Source organism: Elephantulus edwardii, unplaced genomic scaffold, assembly GCF_000299155.1.
Source record: "Elephantulus edwardii isolate Elephantulus edwardi_28Jun2011 unplaced genomic scaffold, EleEdw1.0 scaffold00016, whole genome shotgun sequence".
NCBI lineage: Eukaryota > Metazoa > Chordata > Mammalia > Macroscelidea > Macroscelididae > Elephantulus > Elephantulus edwardii.
In genome coordinates, this window is record NW_006399766.1 from 11214390 (window position 1) to 11221353 (window position 6964).

Sequence of the window (6964 nt, forward strand, 5' to 3'; positions counted from 1 at the left end):
GAAGGGTGCAACAATGAATAAATGGAATTCCAAAATCTCTGTAGATGTTCATTGAAATGAAAAATAAACAAACTAAATGAATTTAAAAAAACCAAGTGAACAGGGAGGCAGTAGGAAGGAAAATGTGCAACCACAAATGAATGAAAATCCAGCTTTCATGCCAACTTTCATTAAAATCACAATTTTTTTTTTTAAAAAAAATAAGGAGAGAGTGGAGGGAGCCAGCAGTAGCTGAAAGAATGATGAATTTTAGATGTCTTTAGGAGGTGGATTTGGATTTCATTAAGAGAGTGACCGTGACCAACTGAAGGGGTGGGGGGTCTGAAATGGCTTGGGAAATTGAGTGGATAGGGACACCATTTGTTGGGATAGGAACATGGGAGATCATTGAATGGGGCCCAAGTTGGGTTGGGGGAGAAATGAAGAAATCCTGGATATCCTGAGTGTGAGTAGCCTCTGCAGGAAGATGGTCAGTGGACAATTGGGTATAGGAGTCTATTGTTTTTGTTAGGTGCCACTGAGTCAATTCCAACTTATAGCCACCCCATACATAGGAAAGAGTTGAATTGTTTCATAGAGTTTTTTGTTTTGTTTAGTTTTCATTGTATACTGGTTTGTTTACAAAGTTTATATACATTGTTTTTCATCCCAGATCTTTCCCATTTCCTTCAATCCTCCCACCATCAAATTGTGCGACCCTATGATTAACTGTTTAATGCCCTGCCCACCTCCTCCTTCCCTCCCTTAGGTCCTCATATACACATTCATAGTTTTCTTGACTGTCATCTTTACCCAAGCAGATTGCCGTATCTTTCCCCCAAAGAGCTGCTGAGTGAGTTCAAACTGCCAACCTTCTGGTTATGTTGTTGTTGTTGTTAGGTGCCTTTGAGTCGAGTTCAACTCATAGCAACTCTATGAACAATAGATCTGAACGCTGTCCTGTCCAGTACCATCCTCACAATCTCTGACACACTTGGACCCATGACTGCAGTTTCTGAGTCAATCTAGCTCTTTGAAGGTCTTCTCTCTGACCCTCTGCCTTGTCAATCATGATGTCTCCTTCGAGGAGTAGCCTCTTCTAGCAACATGTCCCCAAAGTACGTAAGATGAAGCTTCATCTGGTTCTAGCCTAGTGCTTAGGGACTGGCATCAACATTCTTCAGAATAAATCTCATTGCTGTTGAGTCAGAACCAACTCATACCTGGCCCTCTATTGACTTTTTTTAAAATTTTTTTCCCCATTGACTTTTTTAAGGCTGTAAATGTCCCATCCCAGTTTTGGCTTTCTGTTTCAATGCCTGTTGCCAAGTCAGGCTCAAGGCCCCAAGCTGATGTGTAAAGACACTGGTTTAGAGATAAGGAGATCAGGGAGGAGCTGAGAGTGAGGGCAGGAAATTAAAAGATGAATTTTACTGGGATAGTTTGCTGTCAGGGATCTCTCAAAGTACTGAAGAGCAACAATGTCAATCTGGAGACTAAGGTGCACATGATACAGGCCATGGTCTTTGTAATCACTTGTTACACATCAGAGAGTTGGACAATGACTAGGGAGGATAGAAGGAGAATTGATGCCTTTGAGCTGTGGTGCTGGAGAAGAGTATTGAGAATACCATGGACTGCTAGGAAAACAAACAGATTTGTCCTGGAAAGGGTTAAACCGGGTGGCTCCTTGGAGGCAAGGATTCTGAGGCTCCATCTAACATACTTTGGACATGTTGTGAGGAGAGACCGGTCCTTGGAGAAGGACATTATGCTTGGGAGGGTGGAGGGACAGCGCAGGAGGGGAAGACCCTCTATGAGGTGAATTCATTCAGTGACTGGGGTAATTGGGATGGGTGTGTTGGAGATAATAAGATTGGCACGGGATAGAGCAGGGTTTAGGGCTGTTGTACATAGGATCGCTGTGAGTCACAGGTGACTCGATGACACATAACAACATCAACAAATGACACAAGAGGAATTGCCCATCTTTCTCCTGGGGGGGGAGCAGGTGGGTTCTGACCACTGGAGAGGTGCGACCTTTGGGTTAGCAGCCCAGCTCTCTACAGACTAGGCCAGCAGAGCTCCCTAGTCAACTGTCAATGGTACGATTTCATAGGGAGTGTATCGCATGAGAAAAGAAGAGGGCTGAAAACAGCTCACCAATATTTAACAGAAAGACAGAAGAAGGAGGGCTGGGGGGCGGTGCAGGGAAAGCAACAATGGATGTAGGAGGGAAAATTATTAGCATGGAAGTCAATGAAGAAAAAGGATTCATGGACGAAATAGTTCAACTACTACATAGAGATCGGTGCCTTTCAGAGAATCTCTGGATTTTGTCATTCGAAGGCTATTCTGGTGTTCTGTTGCTATGTAACAGAAGACTCAATGACATCACTTCAACTCTGACTCATAGGGACCCCGTGTGTTACAGGGTAGAACTGTTTCACAGGATTTCTTTATGGAAGCAGATTGTCAGGTCTTTCTTCCACAGAATCACTGAGAGGGGACAGGAAATGCTGATCTTTGGTGAACAATCAAATGGCCTGACTGTTGCCCTGCAAAAAACCTTTCAAACTCATTGCTGTCAGTTTGGAAACAACTCATAGCTAGCCCTCCATTGAGCTTCTGAGAGTGTGAATCACACGTGAGAAGACCGCCCATCTTCCTGCTGCAGAGTTTCTAGTGGATTCGAGCCGCCAGAGAGGCACAGCCTATGGTTTAACAGTGTAACTCCCTGTAGAATAGGCCACCAACATTCCCAAGTGCAGGCCTACCAGGGCTTCTTTCAAGCAGGGACGCTGTTGAGTCTCTCCTTTAGATGCTCTCAAAGTCAGCTCACCAAGGCCTACGAAAATGCATGCTATGATTCTGATTGGGGCTGCATTAAGGATTTAGATGAGTCTGAGGAGAACAGATAGATCTTTGTAAGACTGAATCTTTTTATCCTGGGAGATAGATATCATGTCTTTTTGTTGCTTTGGGTTTTTCAAGGGTTCAGGTTTTTAATGCCCTTCTGGAAAGTTTCTCATTCTTGCCTATCTCACTGTCTGATTTTAGCTCCTATCACTCTATTAGGGAGCTCTGGCGGCCTAGTGGTAAGAAGCTGCACCGCCAACCCAAAGGCGTGCGGTTCGAATCCATTAGCTGCTCCTCCAAAAAAGGATGAGTGATCTCCTCCCTTGCAATTTCCTGCCCCTGAAAAGCCACTGAGGGTCAGCTATGGGTCAGTTCTGACTCGATGGCACATAACAACAATCACTCTATTACCTTCTCACATCCTTTGGGCATCTTATCAGGGGAAGTTACTCCCTAGAGAAAGATAATACTTGGTAAGAAGGAGGAGCAGTGGAAAAAAAAAAAAGGAAGACCCTCAAAGAGATGGGTTGACAGTGGTTGCAACAATGGGTGCAGAGCTGGTGAGGCTGGTGGTGAACCACACACGGTTTTGTTCTCTTGGGCGTAAGGTCACACTATGTGTTGGAGTCTACTTGATACCACCTCACAACTATATTCAAGATGCTCATGTTCAAGTTACTGATGTTTTCAGTATTTTCCCATTGAGAGATGGAATCCGTGTTCCCTCCTCTTGAAACTAGGTGGGCTTGTGTAACTGTTTCATTCAATTGTTCTTGTCCATCCTTCTCCCGTGGAGCAGCTGATGGATTTGAATCAGGTGACTTTGGGATTAGAGCACAGCTTCTTACCAATACAGTGTGGTAACAGTGATGCCATCTGACTTGTGAGGCTTGGTCCTGAAAAGTGAGACAACTCTGCCTTGCTTGCTGGAGCATTCCCTCTTTAGCTGCCGTGTATGTAATCCAACTACCTTGAGGCCTCCATGCTGTGAGGTTGCATGGAGAGGCCCTGAGGCTGTATGAAGAAAGAAAGATGGCGAGGACCCCAACATTTCAGCTCCTGTCACTCTTGACCTCTACTGTCTGAGAGACTCAGTGAGAACTGCTCCTTTTCTCACAACCCAACGCCAACATAACTTCCACGATGACACTCCAATTGGTTACATTTGTCCATGCTTCACTGCTACTCTCACTGTCTTTTCCCAAAATATTCCATCACCGTTAGCATACACTCAATGCCTCTCAAATAGGAATTTTCTGTTTTCCCCCTCCCTTCCATTCCTACTGACCACTAATGAATAACCTTCAGGGTTTGTTTCCTTATGTCACAGAATTGAGGTCATACAGCAGTCATCTTTCCGTAGTTGCCCTCAGCTCAGTACTTTGAAGGTCCATCCACGGCGTGGCATGCATCAGGAGCTCACTGCTCTCTAGGACTGAGCCTTGGAGGCTAGGATGGTGAGGCTCCATCTCATATACTCTGGGCCTGCTGTAAGGAGGGGCCCAGTCCTTAGGACATCATGCTTGGAAAGGAAGAGGAAGAGAGTGAAAAGGTAGTGAAAGAGAGGAAGACCCTCAACGAGTTGGACTGACATGGTGACAATGGGCTCAAGTGTGTCAGAGAGGGTAAGGACGGATCCAGATAGGACAAGGTTGAGATCCACTGTGCATAGGGTTGCGAGGAGTCGTGGTCCACTTGACGGCAGCTAAGAAAATGAACAGATTTGTCCTGAAGAGGGTGAAGTCAGACTGCTCCTTGGAGGCAAGGATTCTGAAGCTTCGTCTGACATACTTTGGAAATGTTGCAAGAGAGACTGGTCTTTGGAGAGGGACGTCATGCTTGGGAGGGTGGAGGGACAGCACAGGAGAGGAAGACCCTCGATGAGATGGATTGATTCAGTGCCTGGGGCAATGGGGGTAAGTGTGTGGGAGACAGTGAGATTGACACAGGATAGCGCAGAGTTTAGGGCTCTTGTACTCAGGGTCGCTATGAGTAGCAGGCAACTCGACTGCACATAACAACAACAAGCAACAACAGTATGTCTGCACGGCATTTGGTTTATTCATTCATCTGTTGTTGAATGTTGGGGAAGCCTACTGCAATGAACAGCTGTGTGCACTGGTATTTGTGTTTCTGCCTTGACTTCTTCTAGGTAGACACAAATTTGGGGAGATGTTCTGCAGTGTTCAGAGGCCCCTCTGCATCCAGCCATTTCTGCTGTCATGGGCCATTCCAGGTGGTGGCATGGTCTGCCTGTCCTTTGTGTCACTGTCAACCTCCTGCCCTCCGAGGGGACCATCACCTGCAGTGCTTGCTTCTCTGAGAGTGTCAGGGTGCCCTCTGCCGATCTGGTTTGCTGGCACTCCCCTCCCTGCTGCTGAGAAAGTTCCTCTTGGCCTTACTGGGTCCTGCCCTTCCCCCAGCCCAGCTGCTTGCCCCTGCCCCCTTCCCACTTCCCATTGCTCTAGCCCCTTGGTGCTAATTGCTTTGCATGCATTTCCTCCTTCAAGCACCTGGGATGGGTTGTTGATTGTGATCTGAACTGTGACCCAGGACACCTACTGTCACCTAGCAGGAGAGCTTACAAGGGAGAAACATTTTGATGGTAGGCCAACATCAAGGAGTTCTGGTGGCGCAGCGGTTAAGTGCCCAGCTGCTCACCAAAAGCTGGGCAGTTTCTACCTTTGAGGCTACAACGGGGCCCGTGGCTCCTATAATGATTACAGGCTTGGGGAAACCTTATGGGATCAGCACTACTTGGTTCTGAAAGGCTCTCTATGAGTTGGAAGCAACTCAACAGTGATGGGTTCAGGCTGGCATGGGTACCAGAGAGTAGAGTACACACATAGGTTGGCAACCAGGTGATCCAGGCAGGGGGAAGAGGGAAGTCTGAGCTGGAGGTTCCCAGAACAACTCCTCCAATTTCACAGCATGAGCTGCAGCTCACAGGAGTAGGTTGGTGGCCTCTCAGCCCACAGCCAGACTCCAGTAACTTGTGGGGTTTGCAAAAAACTTTGAGGCAAAGATGATTTACCATTCACCCTCCCATCCCAGTTTTGGCTTTCTGTTTCAATGCCTGTTGCCAAGTCAGGCTCAAGGCCCCAAGCTGATGTGTAAAGACACTGGTTTAGAGATAAGGAGATCAGGGAGGAGCTGAGAGTGAGGGCAGATGAGGGCATCAGCACCCCCAGGGACAAAGTGGAGACTCTGGGATGGAACCAGAGAGCTGAGTGCTGTGTGGAGTCTCTGAAACCTCCAGACCATCCCTGGTCAGAGTCCAGAAGCCAGGGACGGAGGTCTGCCAAGTTTGCTTATTTTGGGGATTGGCTCTTCGCCCCAGCCAATCTTTGCTTTCACATAAACTGCCTCCTCAGCAGTGTGGAATGCCAGTGACAGACGGAACAAGGTACAGATAAGGCCGGGTTTAGTTCTTGTTCTGTATTTGCTTCAGCACACATTTATGTAACAAATATACGTGCCTGGCATGTTCTGAAGGCTTCACCAACATTAGCCTATTTGATCCTCATCTATCCCTAAGAAGTTGATGTTGTTGTTATGATTACGCTCATTTCATAGATGAGGAAACAGGCTCCGTTTCAAGCGGATCACTTGCCCAATACTATGCGACTAACAGGAGACTGTCTCATATACTTTGGACGTCAGGAGAAGCCAGTCCTGGGGGGGGGGGAAGACATCATGCAGGGAAAGGTAGACAGTCAATGAAAGAAGGGAAGACCCTCAGCTGGACAGATGGACACAATGACCGCAACAATGACATTGAGCATGGCACGGAGCATAAGGATGGTGCTGTGAGTCATAGTCAATTCAACAGCACCTAACAACAACAGTGGGAAACAGGGAGTTCTGGTGGGAGTTGGACTGCTAACCCAAAGGTGGTGTCTTTCTCTCCCTTTCTCCTCTCCCTCTCTCCTCCTCTCCCTCTCTCCCCCTCCCTCTCTTCCCCTCCCACTCTCTCTCCCTCTCTCCTCTCTTCTCTCCTCTCTCCTCTTTGTCTCCCTCCCTCATTCTGTCTCCTCTCATCTCCTCTCCTTTCTTCTTCTTCTTCTTCTTCTTCTTCTTCTTCTTCTTCTTCTTCTTCTTCTTCTTCTTCTTCTTCTTCTTCTTC